This window comes from Ascidia mentula, chromosome 6 (assembly GCF_947561715.1).
Source record: "Ascidia mentula chromosome 6, kaAscMent1.1, whole genome shotgun sequence".
NCBI lineage: Eukaryota > Metazoa > Chordata > Ascidiacea > Phlebobranchia > Ascidiidae > Ascidia > Ascidia mentula.
This window is the reverse complement of record NC_138571.1, coordinates 2,735,805-2,757,182: the sequence shown is the minus strand read 5'-3', so window position 1 is coordinate 2,757,182 and position 21,378 is coordinate 2,735,805. Positions and strand designations below refer to the sequence as shown.

Genomic DNA, 21,378 nt, shown 5'->3' with positions numbered 1-21,378 from the left:
TTCGTTGTGAAAACAAACATTCTGTGATATGATTTGGCGGCAATGTGGTGGCTGTGCTTCATTTTTGTTGAATATTTAGAAGTGGAAATAATCCAATACATGATTAAACTTTGCACACATTGATTTTTGTCATTGCACAAGAAAATGCTGGAAACATAAGGGATTCATAGTTTCTAAGAAAGTATTAATACCGCGTGTGGACCTTGCGGCATTGACTTGTTGCTACTACGTGAACCACGTTTAGCTATCATCGTTTTGCGGTGTGTTACGATGCTAAAATGGCTTTACACGTAATTTGGTAAACTACGTTCATGACTGTCGCGCTTTTTATGGTTTTCAGACAAGTTGTTCACGACCCTGAACATTACGTGGACTTTAACTTCTTTCTACAGAGTGAGAGGTACATTGCGTTAGCGTTGGCGACTCAGGCTTCGTGAAACTGCAGTGGGATACATTTTATTTCTACGTGACAAATCTATAGTTGTTTCAATGGGCCTGGTGTTTGGCATTTGTGCGCATGCGCGTGAAGCAGGCAGCATGCAAGGCTGAGTGGGAACGAAGATCCCGCAATGACAACTGACGCCCTTGCGGTCTGGTGGAAGTTGTATTTTCATTGAGCGATTGTGGCGCTTTTAAACCGTGTACCACATGATGCGATCAGTCCCGATATTTAATTATTATCCTGCTTTATGATTTGGTTACAATACAGCTGATTCGACTGCCGTACTACTTGTGGTTTGAAAATAAATTTCCCGACCACTTATTAGTGTATTCATATCCTTGTTTTCACCACATGATCGAGCAAATAATAACAACATTCCAACACTAGAATTTGTACTGCTGATTATGTTTTACCGATTCTACATCGGCGACTTGTATTTGATTTAATTACGTTTGCCGCTCAATTGGGATACTTGTCCAAATACTGGGTTCTGTTTTGTTACAAACTACGTATTTATTCTGCCCAACATAATACACCATTTTTCATCCAGAAACCTAAGGTATGTTTTCATACTCCTGTAATTACTTTCAAAGATCTCGTTTTTTGCGCTAATTTCAAGTTTGCCTTCTGATCAGAGACAACATGAGAAATATTTGAAAGCATGCACAGTAGCGCCACTTAGCGGTAGATAGCGTAAGTGCGTTATTTTCGAGGTAGCGACAAGACTTGCAAAACTTTTTACTGCGTTTGTAAAGTTTTTTGCGACGTTTGTAAAGTTGTAATAGCAAAGGAAGTAAAAAACATCGCCACAACGATCGGTATTCCAAGGAAAAAACCTTCATTATGGCATACTATATCAGCATTATTCTGTGCAATTTCGTATCTTCACTTGTTTTTATATCCGATAACTCCCACTGTCCTGCACAACAGAGTTGTTGCTGCTGTGAGCAAACGCCCACCTTCACTCTAAACAGCACAACATCATTACTGAGCTTGTATATTGTTTTAATTCAAATTAGGATTATTCATAGTCTGTATTAAGTATATTCCGCCGCTTGTCTTAGTCAAGCGAGCGGTCAATATTACCTTATATATTTTTACCTATGTATTATATATTGGTCTAAATTATTTTTTGGTCTGGATAATAAACAAAAGAATCACACAAACCAATGCACACAAGACTAAAAATTACAAGAAATCGATTAAAGATCGTGAGATGTGCAGAAGAATCGGCCAACATGCCTTAATGAGAGGGACGCTGCCCGTTTTTTGGCTGATTAAAAGAACATGGCGGAATACAATTACATGCATACGAACCATACCTGCTGTGATAATAACACAGGTAGGAAAGTGGCGCCTGTGAGAAGCGCGGTCGTTGGAAGTCCCGTCGGCCATTAAAGTTTGTTTGTCTCGGGCGTGGTCGAGCAGTAAAATCTCGTCGCTGTGGTGGTCGATAATTGTTGTTGCGTGCGGCAAAGCTTCCGAACCTATGATATCCGCCATTTTGCCCTCTTGGTGCCTGAAATCGGGGAGTTGCAGAAGTTACAGTTTGAGCCGATTTTAACGCCTGTAACTCTTCGGTCATTTCCCTTAGACGCCTCTCTATGTTATCATTTATTACCATTTGAGTGCTGGAAAAATGTTTTTGGGATCCGAGACATTATGTGGAACATGATGTTTATTAACTACCTGGTGTGACTGAAACTTATCTGGTTCGCTAATCAACATTATGTAATCAGCTTTTTCATCCAATAAATTAACTGACAAACCATAGTCAGGCCCCAATATCATTCTGAAAGGTCATAAAACAACTGTTTTGATACTTTTTTCGCATATTGACTTAAATCTTGGTAATGGCCCAAGAGAACTTTCATGCGATTTAAAAGTACACTTGGACGCTTATTTTCCAGCACAAGATCGTGAAATAATTCATGTACTTCCGTTATGGGGTTACTATCAAATGCCTTCAAAAGCGCTTGTTTTAAATCAGCATAAGCGCGACGACCAACCTTACCCAAAATGATGTGACCAACCCGTTGAGCTTGTTCTTGATTGAGGGAAGAAATGGTTAAGTTGAATTTCTCGTCGTCAGATGTTATTTGATGGTTCTAAAAAATACCTTCAACGTTTGCTAACCAAAACTTTACAGCATCCTGCCACATTGAGGGTAATTTTTGCTTTAGCTGCCATAGGTGTGAAAGGTGCAGTTTGGCTAGGGGGGAAATGCGATGCGGACACACCTGGATAACAAGGAAACGGTGTCTGATCCCGAGGCAGAAACATGGATGCGGCCTGGTCATTAATTCCAGGGGGTGCAAAAAAACTCGAGCGAGGCTGAGTTGTAGAATATGATGCGGGACATGCAGTGATCGGTCGAATAATCGCGTTTAACAATGCGGTAGAATATTGCGGCGTGGCGCTCCCCATAGCGTTTAAAACGCATGTGCAACTGAACAAATCTTTACCTGGCAAATTTTCAACATAATTAACTAATTAACTTGCGCGAACTCAAGTCTGGCATGTCTGCCTGAGTAGCTGCATGAGATATAGCATCGATATTACCTGGCGTGGTCAACTGATCTGACTTTCCAACCCCTTTTAATTTGATCGCACTTTCCATAAATTGGGGAATTACACCAGAAGCCTTTTGCGACATAGTTAAAGCACGCAAAAAATGTTAAATCAGATGGTTAAAATGCCCATTTAAATATCACGTCGGGGTCACCAAATTTTATGCAGGGCGTCATTTAAACGTCTACACAAAATAATAACACTGCCGTATATCTGAATCCTGATAAAAGGGCTACTCTCTAACCCAAAGTCAATCGATCAGTTTAATAACAAATACAGCACTTAAGAGTTATACAGCACATAAGAGTTAAACAGCACATAATAGTTATACAGCACATAAGAGTTATACAGCGCATAAGAGTTATACAGCGCATAAGAGTTATACAGCACATTAAAGTTATACAGCACATTAAAGTTATACAGCACATAAGAGTTATACAGCACTTGAAGAGTTACACAACGCATCAGAGTTATACAGCACATTAGAGTTATACAGCACGTAAGAGTTATACAGCACATAATAGTTATACAGCACATAAGAGTTATACAGCGCATAAGAGTTATACAGCGCATAAGAGTTATACAGCGCATAAGAGTTATACAGCACATTAAAGTTATACAGCACATTAAAGTTATACAGCACATAAGAGTTATACAGCGCATAAGAGTTATACAGCGCATAAGAGTTATACAGCGCATAAGAGTTATACAGCACAAAAGAGTTATACAGCGCATAAGAGTTATACAGCGCATAAGAGTTATACAGCACATAACAGTTATACAGCACATTAAAGTTATACAGCACATAAGAGTTATACAGCGCATAAGAGTTATACAGCACATAAGAGTTATACAGCACATTAAAGTTATACAGCACATAAGAGTTATACAGCGCATAAGAGTTATACAGCCCATAAGAGTTATACAGCACATAATAGTTATACAGCATGTAAGAGTTATACAGCGCTTAAGAGTTGTACAGCGCATAAGAGTTATACAGCACATAAGAGTTATACAGCGCATAAGAGTTATACAGCGCATAAGAGTTATACAGCGCATAAGAGTTATACAGCCCATAAGAGTTATACAGCACATAATAGTTATACAGCACGTAAGAGTTATACAGCACATAATAGTTATACAGCACTTGAAGAGTTACACAACGCATCAGAGTTATACAGCACATTAGAGTTATACAGCACGTAAGAGTTATACAGCACATAATAGTTATACAGCACATAAGAGTTATACAGCGCATAAGAGTTATACAGCGCAAAGGAGTTATACAGCACATTAAAGTTATACAGCACATTAAAGTTATACAGCACATAAGAGTTATACAGCACATAAGAGTTATACAGCACATAAGAGTTATACAGCACTTAAGAGTTATACAGCAGATAAGAAAAAAAATTCTATGTAAAATGATATATTAATGTCTTTGGACACAAAGGCTTTATGTTTGACCTTCCTTTAAACAGTGTTGTTAATCATCATGGACTCATCGAAACAAACCTGACCAATTCTTTACTTTTTTTTTGACATCCCCGAAAATGTTTTCAGCTTCTTCTATCGTCACATTGTTATGAATGTTCAATGTTTTCATCTAACAAAAAAATCTTAATTTAATTAAACATAAACATTAATCTGACACGATTGAAAATCCACGCTTAGTTGTAAAATAAACTTACATTCTTGAATGTTGAATTTTAGTATTTGTAAACACAAAGTTACCACCAAATATGGAAATAAACTTTAGCAACTAGCCATAAAATTTACTTAAATTACCATGTAACAGACTGATATTCTACTCATGGATCAAAGTTCCTGGGACTCCACTTATTGTAACTTACTTGATTTTCCAACTTTGACAATTCTTTCGCCAATGCTTTTAATCCAATAGAAGTAATTTCACAGCTAAATAAAATGAGGCTCTCCACTTTAGCCAAACTTTTTGACAGTTTTTCGCAGCCATTATCACCAATTGGGTTTCCAGATAAAATGACTAACTTAATCTAAAAACATTTCAAGCTAATATTTAAGGGTCAACTTCAGGGGAAACCAACAAATAACAAACTGTCGTCAAAAACCATTAGTTAAATTTTGCATCAAAGACAAAATGATGAGCAATCAAAAGATATTTTTTAAATTATTTAGTTTTTTAAATGTGAAAAGAGCAATGTCATAATAAACACAAACCAAGCAGTGAACAGATATGTGTGCGCCACCAGCATCGCATTGTTGTTACCAAACTAAAGATTCAAGATAAACATTAAGGTTGTGACCAGTTTTGTTCATATCAGTGTTAGCATCATGTTAAACTTCAATCAAAACTAACACATCTCTGTCCTTCTCTTGTAACCAATAACATGTTGACTCTGATACAAATTTAGTATTTTGAATCAGAGTCAAAGTGCATGAAACCCATTCATGTCATTCTGAAAGCTGGGTAGTTTAATAATTAGTCCAGCTGGTAAACCTGTATTTTACAGAATATAGCAGTGAACTAAAATCTTACTGGTTCTGATAGTTCGAGCAAAGCTGAAGACAGATGTGGAATTCCTTCTGATGTTATTCCACAATCCTTCAAGTCCAGCTCCTGTACTTTGTTCAAACATTTTGCTATTTCTTTTGCACCAGAGTTCCGAATGTTATTTCCAAACAATTCAAGGCATTCCATCTAAAAAATATTTAGTATAAATGTTGCATAAAATAACTATGCATGCTTTAAATAACTACTGATGTTTTCAAGCTAAATTTGCAAGAGAGAACTTTTGTTTGATAATGATTAACACAATATGCTGTAATGATCCCAATTAATAAAAAAAGTTGCTGTGATCAAACTAATGCTTCAAGAATACATAAAAGGTTGTGGTTGGGTTTGTTTATATCTGGATTCACAAAACTTTAAATAAAACTAAATAAACATATCAGTGTCCTTTTCCATCTCGCAACATATTGTAGAGGTAGCCTAAAGTAGTTTGGTTGAATACAAGTTACATTATTGCAAAACCTTACTGGAGCTGGTAGTTCGAGCAAAGCTGAACACAAATACGGAATTCCTTCTGAAGTGATTCCACATTTACCCAAGTGCAGTTTCTCTACATTCTTCAAACATTTTACAATCTTTTTTGCTCCAGAGTTTCCGATGTTGTTGTTTTGCAGAGAAAATGATTTCATCTAAAAGTAAACAAAATTGGGTCTATAGATGACAAAGACATTGTAGGTGAATTTAATTAAAGGCAGTTATACCCATAGCCTACTGTAAAAATGTAGCATGGCAGTGTGGTTTGCACTGTCTGTAATATATAAAGTAAGTAGATATCTGAAATTAATATGCACTAAAGTTTTAATATGCAATTTTTGCAAGTACAAATACTACATACCATGTGTTTACATTAAGGAAACATCACAGAAACATAATAAGACTTACTGGTGTATCTAGTTTGGCCAAAGCAGTGGCAAAATTGTCCACTTTAGTCACATTACATCTAACAATCCAAAGATCTTCAAAACAATGAAGAATTTCACCCAAAAGAAGATCATTATTGCTTATATTAAATCCATCCAGAAACAGGGCTTTAAGCTGAAATAAAACAAATAACTACAGAATATACAAACACTCATTAATAAAAGAAAGTTTAAACCTTATGTGGACGTTCATTTTTTAGAGAGTCCTTAATGCAATTCAATGTTTTTAAACACGGTGAGTTGTGATGGTTTGAAGACAATGCAAGTGATTCTGTTAATGGAATGCACATTGCTAGATGTGTTGCTTGTTCGTCATTCCACTTCTCTAAGTTTAGGTCAAAAATCTATGATGAAAAAAGTTTAATGCTGGAACAAATGCTGATGACAACAATGCAAACGGAACAGTAAATCACACTGGCTAAACCAGAGGTCAACAACCCATGACTCTGGGAGCCCCATGTGGCTCTTTCACTGTACACTTTGGCTCCATTCAAACCACAAGCTTCTTTAGGGAAAATACACAAATAAAGATAAATTTCACACTTTTGGTGGCACTTGACTGTTTCTGTATGTTTTGCAAGTTCACAAAAAATTGTGATGTTTAATTTGGTTTATGTGTTTTGGAAGGGAAAAATAATACTTGCCATCATTCGTGACCTCGAGTTTGATGTGGTTTATTACAAAAGATTCTAACTGGTTCTTAGCATGTCAGGGGTTGCCAAGCTCTGGGCTGAACATTTATGAGTTAATATCACTGCATATTCAGGTGGCATTCAACTCATTAGAAAATATACACTCATGCAACTAAGCAATGTTAATCACAAACACATATATAAAAGTTAGGTTTGTGCTGTCAACAAGTGAAGTATCTTTGCATCAATAGTTTGACTGATAACCTCAACTAACCTCAATCTCATGTTCTTTCACAAATCCTGCAAAACTTTCGAAGACATTTCCAACAACAGGAAAATCAACATAGTAGAAACGTGGATATTCATCACAATGTTCAAAAACTGTGCGGAAATTTTTCACATCCGAGGAGAAAGTTAATCCTTTCATGTTATATTTAGAATGTAAATATGGTTTGACCTTACTCATGATGACCTTGTTGTCTAGTTCATTTAAACATCCAAAAAGATGAAACCAGTCTGCCAAGTTTGGAAGGTCTGGCATATTCTCGAGAGGTTTTGCTATGTTTACAACAGCATCAGACAAAATGCTTTGCCTTCCCAAAATCGTTTCCTTTTTTTGATTTTGTTCAAATTGGGTCAGTTTCTTGGCCTCTTTAAAAATTTGATCATTGCAGAGACCAAAACAGAATGTGAGAATATTTTCCCATTCCCCCAATTCATGAGAATCTTTTAAATCCTTTTTCATCTCATCCAAATTCCTGAAGAGAACAAGCTTGAGTGCAACCAACAGTTCTTGCCATGAGCGATGCACAAAGAAACTTATTTTGTCTTGTCGTAGAATGACCATTGTCAGATTTTCATCTGATTCAACATTAGTATCAACAAATGACTGTTGAGCTCTCAATGGAATGCCAAATTTGGCCAGGTCATTGTCTGTAAATATTGCTTTCTTGTCTTGAAATCCATACCATGCCAAGTCAGAGAGGTTCTTTACAGCATCAACATCATCACCAAAACAACAATGCTTTGATCGGATGTATCTGTTTAGCATGGCAACATAAACGCCAGTAAGAGTTATCGGTTCTGTACTTTCGTCCCCAGACTTAATCCTTTGCAACAAGTAGTTGAGGATCATCAGCATTCTCACAGGCACACCACAGTTTTCTAACAGTGTACAGTTGGCATTTAGCAAGTCTTGAACTTCTTCATGTTGTTCTCCACAAACACGCTCAGTTAGTTGTTTCTGAGCATTTGAGCTGAGACCTAAGATTTCAACAACAAACTCTGGTCGGTATTTCAAAGGGACATCCATAAACTCTGATTTTCGGGATGTCACAAGCTTATAAGCATGAGGAAGGAGAGTTCCATTTAAAATGTTCAGCAACCAAGCAATAGGTTTGGCTGTTGAGTCGATAGATTTTAACTTGTCAGCATCCTGAAAACTTGTAGTGCCAGCTTCATCCCAACCATCTATAATGATCCTCACTTCAGGGTCAAGCTCGATATTTTCAATCAGGTTGTTTTCATTCTTGCTTGATATTTTTTTTTGGTTTATTAGCGGGGCAAACAGAAGTGTGTACAAGTCACACTCTTTAGTTTGGTCAATTTCACCCATCTTAATGTAAAAAACCCAAGAAGAATTTGGTAGATTTGTTTTGTTTAATATATGTTTGATGTAGACTTTGGTCAAAGTACTTTTGCCAACACCAACTACACCAACAACTGCAATTGATTTGCTGTATTTATCAACATTCACTTCACTCAATTTATTGTGTTTAACTTTGTATTGTGCTTCAAGTTTTGCCTTATTAAACATGTTTTCCACTGTTATGTCACCTTTGAGTCCACTTCCTTGATCTATTAACTTAGCCAACCGTTTTCGACGTTTTTGGGGATCTTTTTCATCAGAATTTGATCCCCCAGAGTATTTAGCAAGAACAAGTTCAACTGGATCCACAATCCTCCCATACTCTTGACCACATTCTAATGACGATTCCTTCTCAGCATGGTTTCGTAATTCTTTCTTGATATCCTCAACTACAAACATGTGATATTAGCAATAAAACCCATAAATGTTTTGGTGAGCTGCAGACAGACTGACTGCTCCAATAGGTTAAAACACATAACAGCTCAAATCAGTGACCCTGTCTGCAGTTCATTTAAATACAAGATCTTGCTACATGTAACTGGATATTGTTATGATTGAATCTGTGAAGTGTGATGTTTACTTAGTGGGAACAATATTGAAGGGTTAACTTCCACATGCGATTTCAGATAAGGTTAACTTCACATGTTTTTGTAAGTCAACATTACTTTTTTTAATTTTTGTAACAGAAAGTACAATTAGAACCCTATAAACCATTTAATTTTCAATTTAGCTTATGATATATTTTGCAAATATTTAGTCGGATATTGCACTTAAAAATCAATGCTAACATGTATTCCATACATTAAGTAATGTCAATTTTTGGTTGACAGTGATCTTGGTGTGACAATAAATGAAAACCATTCAACGTTTGAGCTACAGGCAGTTGAGACATTGATACTTTTAAGTTAATGCTAATCTGATGGGTCCCAAACAACAGTGACAAACCACCAGCTGTTATAATAAGACCTAATAGTGTGATAAAATATGCACAACTGTCTGTGGGTCAGTGATTATTCTGGCTCGGTATATGACATGTAGAAATTTTATTCATTTTAATGTTAATTTCATATATACAATTAACATTAAAATGAATGAAATTTGTACATGTCATATAACAAGCCAGAATAATCACTGGCTCACAGACAGTTGCATTAAAGGGACCAAAAGACAAATCAATATGATGTAAATGTCAAAATTATTTTGATGATAATGTGTAAAATTCATGGGCTGAACTTTGAATAATTTTTTTTGAAAACGTCAAAAACACACATAAAAATTCTAAATTTATGAATTTTAAAAATTTTGTTGCACACTTCAAAAAGATACCCCTAGAGCAGTGGCGGATCTAGAAAAAATATGAGGGGGGTGATCGGTTCTGGTACCTAATTAATGAAGCCGTTAGATGCATTACAATTTTTTTTGGGACATTTACCATGCAAATTTAGCTTTAAAAAACAGGTAATGCATTACAGTAGTAAAATATCAAACAACTTCCGCGGAACACTAGACTTTTTAGTTGCTTTTGTGCATGTGCGCTTGTCTAGTTTAACAAAAAACGCAAAAACAAACCCTATAATACAAAACATTACGAATGTGTTTGTATCCTCAAAGAGTATAATTGAGGTGGAATTGTTTTTTAACTGTGCCTACAAAAAATAAATCTGTAATGGTCTAGGATGTGGTCTTGCACCGCTAAATATACATCAATGTTTCAGCAGTAGATAAATATTTGTGATTAGCTACATATATTTTGGTGGAATCTTGTCAAACAATTGTAACTCTTACAGCATACAGCTTCTGTATAGAAATTGTGGCAGAAATAAATAACTTATAAGGTCACGTTTTTGAAAACAGTTGATGGGTTATTGACCAACGGCACGTCAAACGATTTTTTCATAAGCGGTCATCACCACATGAATGCAGTGAGTCCAATCAATAAACAAAGCAGAGACGAACACTTGGTCGTAGTGTTCAATACTGCGTAGCAGAAATTTAACAACACTTTTACCCCCCTTAAAACAATATGCCGAAATGCTGAGGGGGGTGTTCTGACACCAAACCCACCCTCCCTAGATCTGCCACTGCCCTAGAAGAATAGCTTTAAGTTCTTTCAAAAGTATTTCAGGTAAAAATGTATGTAATCTTTTATAATGTGGTTACTACACAAAAACATTATTATGATATTTATAAATGCTTTATAACCCAACTCTGCGCTTACCATTTAGATTTGAGCTGTTTGATGAACTTCCACCTGAAAAACAAATTACAGTATGAAACAACATAGAACAACATAAATTACATGCAAAACGACAGTTAATATATATTTTAGGCATCAATGACGTCAACATAAGTTTGACTTTTTTTTTCTCTGAAGCAGCGGCCTTTAATTCAATGACAGTTAGTTCAACAATGACAATGTCATACTAAGCACGTCTCTACATAGGGAAATGTTTCAACAAAAATGTTTTACATGCCTTCTTTGAAACTACTGTATAACAATACACTAACCTGCATATAGGTTAAAGTTAATTGTTTGAGTGGCATTGCCCTGAATCGCAACCTGACTTCCAACATTGAGAGATGATTGGGCATTTGTATTCTGAGATGTATCTGTTGTTAATCAGTATAACTTGTCATTTGTGTGGTAAATCATGTATTAGAACACAAAAAAAATTATTTTTCATAACTTATTTAAGTAGAATCTATGACTTAAAATTCTCGGCAGAAGAGAAACTCAAGTTCTAATACATTGTTGTGTTGCACCTTTTGAGGAACCAGGGAGAATGAACAAAACGATATAACACAGTTACACATTGGGCCGCATCGTCTGGGGCAACACGCGCAAAAAAATATAGAAACCATATTTTAGTCAAGAATTTTGCACTCAATGCTAAAATCTCTTTGATGAGAATTGTTTTTTTCTCTTTGACGCCTCCCAACACAAGAGCTTATTACACCAAATACAGTTCCATTGGTAAACTTTCCTTTGTGAGAAAAGCAAACACTCCAAAGTACGTCACTGCAAGTCACGGAAATGTAGGGTCATTGAACCAGTGTTTCCCAACCGGTGGTACGTGACGGCATTACAGGTGGTACGTGAGCACCTTTCAGTAATTTGCGGATATAGTTTAAATTTAAGAAATCGGAAGTGATCTTGAAATGTTTGTTACTTCATCCCCTAGGACCTACGTTCATTTGTGACACTCAACTAGGTGATAAACGCGTCGAAATTGTTTTACCTCCAAATGGTACGCAACCACAAAAAGGTCGGGAATCACTGCATTAAAACAGTAATGTGGGAATCTTTGATCCACGCACGCATCGTGTTCTCTGTACATTTAATCACAGTATTTTATATTTCGTTCTTTCTCCATCCTGTTAATAAGTTGTTGGTGCAAACGTACGAGCCGAGTGCCGACTGGCAGTTGTTAATTAACCGACTCTCGTTCGTTAAACAAACGAGCTCATAAAAACTGATTTTAGCGAGGAGTTTACGAGCGAGGTACAGAAATGATTTGCCGAGCACATCTCGTTAGGACCTCGTACAAGGGCGCAAAGGCAACTATAGAATGTGTCAGTTTACAGGAGAAAGGGACCTTTGCGTCGACTTAAGTCCCATGTTTCTGAATACGAGTTGCGTAATTTGACATAACTTGCGCATATGCGGCATAGAATCTTGAATTTACCCCACAATATTTGGTTCGTTTACATTATTTAGGTAAGTTTGCGATAATATTTCCACATAACATTGGAATTCGTTACCCAACGCGCACTTCATTTTTACAGGTAAACTAGGATTAAATTCACGCGCTAAGTTGCGGGGAATAAGGCTTAAAGCACTGCCAGTATCTACAAGAAAATTAAGTTTATGATTCTTATCAAAAATGGTGAAAGTGCTAGAATATTTTTCGACGCCCCTGACATTGTTCACCCTTAAACCATTTCATGTGGACAGAGCAAATGGATTATATTTACTGAACCAACTAATTCCAAAGCACTCAAGTATTTATATAAGTTGACTTAACGTCACCTTGTTCTTGTGGAGCAGATGATGACATATTTGTCTGCAAGTTTCAACGTTCCTAGGAAATATGCTTGTTAATAGTTTTACCAACAGACAACAAAATATTACAAACTTTTGTGACGCTTATATTATTTAAATAGAAACATTTCAAGGTGATATCATTGCATTGAGGTCAAAAATATAATATTAAATATTAAATACACTAGGTCTACAGGCTTCACAGCCCAGGCACTGCAGCCAAGCTGGATCAGCCACTTTTCCCTGACAAAAATTGGTCGCTATGATTTTTTGTCGAAAATCTCACCTTAAAGTTGCGGTTGATCTGGTGATCAAATACCACGTGATGCAAGTTTTATTTGGACATTGTTAGGCAAATCTCATATAGTCTTATTCTTTACACAAGAAAAAAAAGTATTTCCTAAATCAACAAACATGTAAAATGTGCAAAGGTTTTGTTAATTTTAGACAATGGTATACAAACCACCTTCACAATACAAGAGCCTGACAAACAATACTCCATTACTGTTTGGCAGTGTATAGGGTTTTTATAAGTCTATCGAGCCCACGTGGTATTTATAAGTTATTTATAAGACAATCAAAACAGCACGTCATATGTAACCTGTTGCAAATGATCAACCCATAGACGATTCAATGAAAACCAGCATCACATGAAAATGTTGATTTAGTCATATCTTTTATCTTTTTTAGAATTTCTGCGAAGTATTATATGAGGCATCTTATTTGTGTGGAGAAAGAGAAGAGAAGTTTTGGTTAATGTGGGTCGGCTTATGACTGAAAACTTTGTATTTATTCAATACCATGATTGCTCCCCGAGTAGGGAGATTTCAAGCGGTGGCTGAGGTTGGTTGATTACTTCCTTGAGCTGGTGATGAATGTGAAGCGGAACCTTTACTGTTATAACGCAAACATCCAGACCAGACATCGATAATCCAACCGCGGAATAAAACCGAACTCTGTAACGTGTCAGTGGGCCGGTACTAGTTTTATATTCAAAACTCTTCACTGTTTTTTACGTTGTTCGAGAATGCGACTTTCGGACATTTTATTTGAAGTACAACCTTACTTTGTTCAAAATATCTCTACAATTTACACGGAAATATTATAGCACGCGACTGGCAGTAATGCCCCTTCTATTCGCAAGAGGCGCCGGGTTGGATTGTATTGATGGGGATTGCGCACGTTACCGACTTCCACATAGCACAGTGGTTACAACAGAACGTTCATATCACAAACAACAGAGAGATTAAAGTAATCATTTCCTTTCAGAAATTCAGCAAAAAGTTTACCGATCGCACAGTGGGACGATGTGGTTGGCGTCAAAACCGACATCTGATGCGAACCGTTTCTACTCATGAGCGACATCTAGCGTCTTAGGTTAAACAATAAGTCGTTTACTATCAACGAGGGGAATCATCTACTGTGTCTGGAGAGAAGAAGGGAGGGAGATTTAGGTGAAAGTTCACCTACCGCACAGTGGGACGACGTGGTTGGCGTCAAACACCGACATCTGATGCGAATCGTTTCTACTTATGAGCGACATCTAGCGTCTTAGGTTAAACAATAAGTCGTTTACTATCAACGAGGGGAATCATCTACTGTGTCTGGAGAGAAGAAGGGAGGGAGATTTAGGTGAAAGTTCACCGCACAGTGGGACGATGTGGTTTGGCGTCAAACACCGACATCTGATGCGAACCGTTTCTACTCATGAGCGACATCTAGCGTCGCCGGTCGCAACTCAACACCGTTGTGATTCTCTGCGATCTGCTTTTCAAGACGTTTTCTTGCAGCGTATGCATGTTTTTTACGAGGGGATAAACCTCGTGCGTAAACCACCTGCCGTTGCTTACTGTTTATGAGAGGCGAAAGTTTTTTTTCTGATGACTGCTTACGCGAGAATTATGAGCCAATTACATTTTGAAGGCCATACAGTTCAGCCCCTACTTTTTTTTCAATTTTACGCTTTTGTTTTGTACTGGTACCGCTTTGTAAGTTTATGCACAGATATGACGTCACATTCACCCCCGTTTGGCCGCATCGAGAGATAAAAAGCTGAAGATATAGTTCCTTATTCGATGTACAACATTCAAACTTTGTGAAACGCGTACACACGAGCCATCGACAACGTTGATCGCGCAATTACGTCAATGAGAAGTGATCTCAACGTCAAAACGAGACACATCCATACGTTTCCACGCATCTTCTTCAACAACCCAACGTCTACGTCATCACGAAACGCATTAAAACGTCACCAGCGATTCTACACACCGCCCCAGGAAAAAAAGCCACACCTCAGTTCGCGCCACGGCAAGCTACAACACAGCACCGAGCGCGCATGACGTCAAGCACAACACCACAAACAACAAATCATATTAACAAAGCCAAGAAATGACGACACAAAACACTACAAGACAACAACGTAACGACGTCATGACGCTGATCTCAAGACACCAACCCAAGGTATTACGTCATCCAGAGTGCACTGAACACAACACTATTCAATCATCATACCTTGCTATTCGCTGGAGACGCCATCTAAAGACAGACCTTCAATCAATCAACACCATACCAATGCCCGTTGACCACCTTTCATCGTCCAGGAGACCAACGAATCAACAAAGAAATGAAAATTCATACGCGCGACGCCAAACACAAATTCACGACGGCTTAAAGAATTGTCAAGCCATGCCAAGTACGCAATCACACACAATCGACCAATCACGCGAAGTCACAGCGGTGGCATGGTCGAATACACACAAACGATTGTTTGTTTACATCCGAATGAGTTTGAACCAACAGACAATGTTTTCCTCATCATCGAAGACCTTCATGACGATAATGCAGAAGAGCAACACGGATTCCTAACGGTCACAACCTTTTTTGCAAGAAAGCTCTTGCAAACGGGGGAAGATAATATGTAGTTAAAATTGTATTTTATCGCTTTTAATTGTTTAACCAAGATTCATTCATTAACGCACGTCACTCTGTAATTCGTCTCGTCACAATACTCGTGCGTTATTAATCTGATAAGCCCACTCTTGCACGTGGGAGAAATTAATCTTGGTCAGCTTCGTAACACCGGAATTTTTCACAAACCTAAGCTTCACGATTCTTTGTTATTCACGTTTGTTTTATGACATTTTTATCCGGTCAACACGCCTGAAATTCAGTCTTCATAATTGACCGCTTGAGCTGTAGTCAGACAGTTTGTGAACCGCAACATCAAACATTTGTACTGTCTCATTACACATCATTGGATTTACTCGAACTGCATCATTGAAATTGCTTCTTTTATTGTGAGTCCTCGACTGCTTTACTAATTTTAATACAACCCAGTAATTACTAATTGCGCAGTGTTGGAGTCTTTTTGGAGTCATAGTTAGGTTTTGTGTTATCACAGATCATAGTTTAAAGAACTAAACATGAAGCAAAAATATAAAGTAAAAATATAACTCTGCAAATTATGTAATTATCTTAACTTCAAACAGCTAACATATTCTTTGTTTCTGTACAGTTAATAAAATAGCCTAAATTTAAACCAACAATGTGTTAAAATTACAAATTATATTCGTACCCGAACGAACTTTTTGTAAGGGAGGTTCAGAATTATTCGCAATGCCTGCGTTTTTTCGTTTGTAAGGCATATCCAAGAATCTGCAGAAAGTGCCAATCGAAAATCTCTCGTTCAACGAAAATACTGAGGCCACCTTCGGCTCTTCCTAAGTAAAACTGCTCCTTGAGACTTAGTTTATTGCAACAAAGATCCCCAATGACAAAAAAACAATTAACAAAATGTTTACTAGATAAAAACTGTGCATTGCCGAAGAAAATAATTTTGTTCATTAATTTGCACCTGTAAATAACTCTAAGGGTCTCAGAGATATTTAACAGTGTCTCGATGGCCCGAGCGGTTATTGAGTCTCTTTGATGGTTAAACCTGCTTCTGCCCCGTTCTATAAAGCACCCAGAACCAAGATCTCTTCCCGAATAATTGTATTCATTTCTGTTATCTTCTTCATTACGACGGTACATTACAACTTTCAATACAACGTTGATAGGATGCCAGCAAATAGAACGGCGAAGACTAGATTTGACTTGACTGAATTAACGGGTAAAAACTGGGCTCTTTAACGCTCTCCATTAAGAGAGCTGATTGGTCAATAATGTCACGTGATATCATGAGGCGCTTGAAGTAATATAATACAAGAACATAGGTGTGATGTGACATAAGCATAGGAGAACATTTTGTGTGGTAAACAGGATGTTGAATGAATCACTTTACTCGAGAACATTTGATGAATTTATCATATGGGCCGCAGTATGGGATTATGCAGTGCATGTGCAAAGCGCTGGCCTCTGTGACGTATGTTACACACGCAAAACATTACGCAATACAAGCACTGGTTTCTGTGACGTATGTTACACACGCAAGACATTACGCAATACAAACACTGCTTTCTGTGACGTATGTTACACACCCAAACAAAACATAATTATATATTAAAATCCCACAAAGCGATCTGTGGAAAGCTCAGATAGATTATTTAATGAGAAACATATATTTCGCTTAAAAACGTCATCATCAGTTTCTCCAATTGGTGGCTGGAGACCAAATTTAATTGCTTTATGAATTTTAATATATAATTATATCGATACGGTGAGCGATCGACAGCCTGCCAAGGGCCATTGGTTTTAAATTGGCCCAGTTTTTATTCATTAATCACAAACAAAACATATATCATAATTTTACCTCCTAAACAAATAAAATTCATAAATTCAAACAAAGTTGTAACATTGGGATTTCCCAAATTCGATACATCATAAATCCATTTAGGTCTATCTCAAATTCCCCTTACAGGACGATAATCGCCCATCAAGTCTGCTAAATTGAATCTACGTTGACGACTGTGAGCTGGTTGAGTTTCGCTTCGCCTATAAAAACTCACTGAAAGCATATTTACAAGCTGCAATGACGCCCAACATAAGTGCTTATTACAGCAAAAGCAGTTCCATTGGTAAACTTTCCTTTGCGAGAAAAGTAAACACTCCATCAAAGTACGTCACTGCAAGTCACGGAAATGTAGGGTCATTGAACCAGTGTTTCCCAACCGGTGGTACGTGACGGCATTACAGGTGGTACGTGAGCACCTTTCAGTGGTTTAAGGTTGGTTCGAATTTAAAATGTCGGAAGTGATCTCGAAATGTTTGTTACTTCATCCCCTAGGACCTAGGTTCATTTGTAACACTCAACTAGGTGGTACACGAGTCGAAATTGTTTTACCTACAAGTGGTACGAAACCACAAAAAGGTCGGGAATCACTGCATTAAAACAGTAATGTGGGAATCTTTGATCCACGCACGCATCGTGTTCTCTGTACATTTAATCACAGTATTTTATATTTCGTTCTTTCTCCATCCTGTTAATAAGCTGTTGGTGTAAACGTACGAGCGGAGTGCCGACTGGCAGTTGTTAATTAACCGACTCTCGTTCGTTAAACAAACGAACTCATTAAAACTGATTTTAACGAGGCGTTTACGAGCGAGGAACGGAAAATGATTTGCCGAGCACATCTCGTTAGGACCTCGTACAAGGGCGCAAAGACAACTATAGAGAATGTGTCAGTTTACAGGAGAAAGTGACCTTTACGTCACCTTAAGTCCAATGTTTCTGAATGTGAGTTGCGTAATTTGACATAACTTGCGCATATGCGGTATAGAATCTTGAATTTACCCCACAATATTTTGTTCGTTCACATTATTTAGGTAAGTTTAGGATAATATTTTCCCATAACATTGAAATTCGTTACCCAGCGCGCACTTCATTTTTACAGGTAAACTAGAATTAAATTCACGCGCTAAGTTGCGGGGAATAAGACTTAAAGCACTGCCAGTATCTACAAGAAAATTAAGTTTATGATTCTTATCAAAAATGTTGAAAGTGCTAGAATGTTTTTCTACGCCCCTGACATTGTTCACCCTTAATGAGAGGGACGCTGACCGTTTTTTTGATGATTAAAAGAACAGAGCAGAATACAATTATATGCATGCGAACCATACCTGCTGTGACAATAACACAAGTCGGAAGGTGGCGCCTGTGAGAAGCGCGGTCGTTGGAAGTCCCGTCCGCCATTAAAGTTTGTTTGTCTCGGGCGTGGTCGAGCAGTAAAATCTCGGCGCTGTGGTGGTCGATAATTGTTGTAAGCGTGATGCAAAGTTTCCGGACCTATGATATCCGCCATTTTGCCCTCTTGGTGCCTGAAATCGGGGAGTTGCAGAAGTTACAGTTTGAGCCAATTTTAACGCCTGTAACTCTTCGGTCATTTCCCTTAGACCCCTCTCTATGTTGTCATTTATTACCACTTGAGTGCTGGAAAAAATGTGTTTGGGATCCAAGACAATATGTGGAACATGCTGTTTATTAACCACTTGGTGTGACTGAAACTTACCTGGTTCGCTAATCAACATTATGTAATCAGCTTTTTCATCCAATAAATCAACTGACAAACTATAGTCAGGCCCCAATATCATTCTAAACTGTCATAAAACAACCTTTTTAATACTTTTTCCGCATCTGGACTTAAATCTTGGTAATTGCCCAAGAGAACTTTCATGCGATTTGAAAGTGCACTTGGACGCTTATTTTCCAGCGCAAGATCGTGAAATAATTCATGCACTTCAAGGCGCTTGTTTTAAATCAGCATTAGAGCGACGACCAACCTTACCCAAAATGACGTGACCAACCCGTTGAGCTTGTTCTTTGTTGAGGGAAGAAATGGTTAGCTTGAATTTCTCGTCGTCAGATGTTATTTGATGGTTCTGAAAAATACCTTTAACGGTCGCTAACCACAACTTTACAGCATCCTGCTACATTGAGGGTAATTTTACTTTCGCTGCCATAGGTGTGAAAGGTGCAGTTCGGCTAGGGGGGAAATGCGATGCGGACACACCAGGATAACAAGGCGTCGAAAACGGTGTCTGACCCCGAGGCAAAAACATGGATGCGGCCTGGTCATTAATTCCAGGGGGTGCAAAATAACTCGAGCGAGGCTGAGGTATTGAATATGATGGTTCGGGATTTGCAGTGATTGGCCAAATAATCGTGTTTAACAATGCGGCGCGGCACAGCCTGTAGCGTTTAAACCGCAACCGAACAAATCGTTACCTTGCAAATCATCAACATTATCGCTGTTACTCGAACTCATGTCTGCCTGAGTAGCTGCGTGAGATGCAACATCGAAATTACCTGGCGTGGTCAACTGATCTGACTTTCCAACCCCTTTGAATTTGATCGCACTTTTTATAAATTGGGGAATTACACCAGAAGCCTTTTGCGACATAATTAAAGCACGTAAAAACACATTAAATCAGGGGTTAAAATGCCCATTTAAATATAACGTCGGGGTCACCAAATTTTAAGTAAGGCGTTATTTTAAACGTCTACACAAAATAACAACACTACCGTATATCTGACTCCTGATAAAAAGGCTGCTCTCTAACCTAAAGTCAAACGATCAGTTTAATATATACATTAACAAATAGAGCACATTAGAGTTATACAGCGCATTAGAGTTATACAGCACATAAGAGTTATACAGCACATAAGAGTTATACAGCACATAATAGTTATACAGCACATTAGAGTTATACAACACATAAGAGTTATACAGCACATTAGAGTTATACAGCACATTAGAGTTATACAGCACATTAGAGTTATACAGCACATAAGAGTTATACCGGACATAAGAGTTATACAACACATAAGAGTTATACCGGACATAAGAGTTATACCGGACATAAGAGTTATACCGGACATAAGAGTTATACAACACATAAGAGTTATACAACACATAAGAGTTATACAGCACATTAGAGTTATACAACACGTAAGAGTTATACAGCACATTAGAGTTATACAGCACATAAGAGTTATACAGCACATAATAGTTATACATCACATAAGAGTTATACAGCACATAATAGTTATAAAGCACATTAGAGTTTTACAACACATTAGAGTTATACAGCACATTAGAGTTATACAGCACATTAGAGTTACACAACACATAAGAGTTATACAGCACATAATAGTTATACATCACATAAGAGTTATACAGCACATAATAGTTATAAAGCACATTAGAGTTATACAGCACATTAGAGTTATACAGCACATAATAGTTATAAAGCACATTAGAGTTATACAGCACATTAGAGTTATACAGCACATAAGAGTTATACAGCACAAAATTATTGTCCTTGAACAAAAAGGCTTTATGTTTGACCTTCCTTCAAACAGTGTTGTTAATCAGCGTGGACCCATTAAAACAAACCACGCCAGTTCTGTACTTTTCCTCGAACTTCCCCGAAAATGTTTTCAGCTTCTTCCTCCATCACATTGTTTTGCCTAATGTTTAAGAATTCCATCTAACAAAAAAAATCTTGATGTAATTAAACATAAACCTTCCAGTATGAGAACTGCAACAAAGACCAACATATTTGCAGGTAGAAAACACAAACACACAACTGTATGCAGTGGTTAATTTGGCATGATTGGCAAACTATGAACTTA

The 21,378-nt window shown here is 37.4% G+C and overlaps 1 pseudogene; it reads right to left on the bottom strand.

The window, feature by feature from the left end:
- Positions 1-1,685: 1,685 nt before the first annotated feature.
- Positions 1,686-3,098, bottom strand: LOC145906464 (uncharacterized; annotated as a pseudogene).
- Between the last annotated feature and the right edge of the window lie 18,280 nt (positions 3,099-21,378).